This window comes from Gracilinanus agilis, chromosome 1, assembly GCF_016433145.1.
Source record: "Gracilinanus agilis isolate LMUSP501 chromosome 1, AgileGrace, whole genome shotgun sequence".
Lineage (NCBI taxonomy): Eukaryota > Metazoa > Chordata > Mammalia > Didelphimorphia > Didelphidae > Gracilinanus > Gracilinanus agilis.
The window spans coordinates 488069727-488071070 of NC_058130.1; positions in this window are offsets into that span (position 1 = coordinate 488069727).

Sequence of the window (1344 nt, forward strand, 5' to 3'; positions counted from 1 at the left end):
GACAGATATATATATATATATATATATATATATATATATATATATATATTTATTTATTTATTTATTTATTTATTTATTTTAAGGAAAGGCCCTTCTATTCCTATACTTTCCAGTGTTTTAAATAAGAATGAGTGTTGTAGTTTGTCAAAGGCTTTTTCTGCATCTATTGAGATTATCATGTAATTTCTGTTGGTTTGGTTGTTGATACAGTCAGTTATGTGGATGGTTTTCCTAATATTAAATCATCCTTACATTCCTGGTATAAATTCCACTTGATCATAGTGAATAACCCTTGTGATCACTTGTTGGAATCATTTTGCTAGTATTCTATTAAAGATTTTTTCATCTATGTTCAGTAAGCAGATTGTTCTATGCAATTTTCTTTCTCTGTTTTTGATCTGCCTAGCTGTGGAATCAGTAACATATTTGTGTCATAAAAGGAATTTGGTAGAACTACTTCTTTGCTTTGTTTGTCAAATAGTTTGTATAGTATTGGGATTAGTTGTTCTTTAAATATTTGATGGAATTCACTTGTGAATCCATCTGGCCCTGGGGATTTTTTTCTTAGAGAGTTCTTTGATGGCTTATTCACATTCTTTTCTGATATGTGATTATTTAAACATTCTATTTCTTATTCTTTTAATCTAGGCAATTTATATTTTTGTAAATTTTCATCCATATCATCTAGGTTGTCATATATTTTCCAATTATAATTAGACAAAATAATACTTAATAATTATCTTAATTTCTTCTTCATTAGAGGTTAGGTCACCCTTTTCATCTCTGATACTGTTAATTTGATTCTCTTTTTTTATCAGATTAAGTAATACTTTATCTATTTTATTTGTTTTTTCAAAATACTAACTTCTAGTTTTATTTATTAATTCAACAATTCTTTCACTTATAATTTTAATTATTTCTCCTTTAATTTTTAGGGTTTCTAATTTCATTTTTATCTGGAGATTTTTAATTTGTTCACTTTCTAGGGTTTTATTTTATATTGGTATGCCCAATTCATTGACCTCTTCCCTCTCTGGTTTGTTGCTATATTTACTCAGGGATATACATTTCCCCCTGAGTGCTGCTTTGGCTGTATACCATTGATTTTGATATGATGTCTCTAATTGTTTCTATGGTTTGTTCTTTAACCAATCAATTTTGGAGAATCATATTTTTTAATTTCCAATTAACTTTTGATTTACCTCTCCATGTACCCTTACTAATTATTACTTTTACTGCATTATGATCTGAAAAAATTGCATTTATTATTTTTGCTGTTTTGCATTTGTTTGCAATGTTTTTAGGCCCTAGTACATGGTCAGTCTTTGTGAATGTATTATGTGC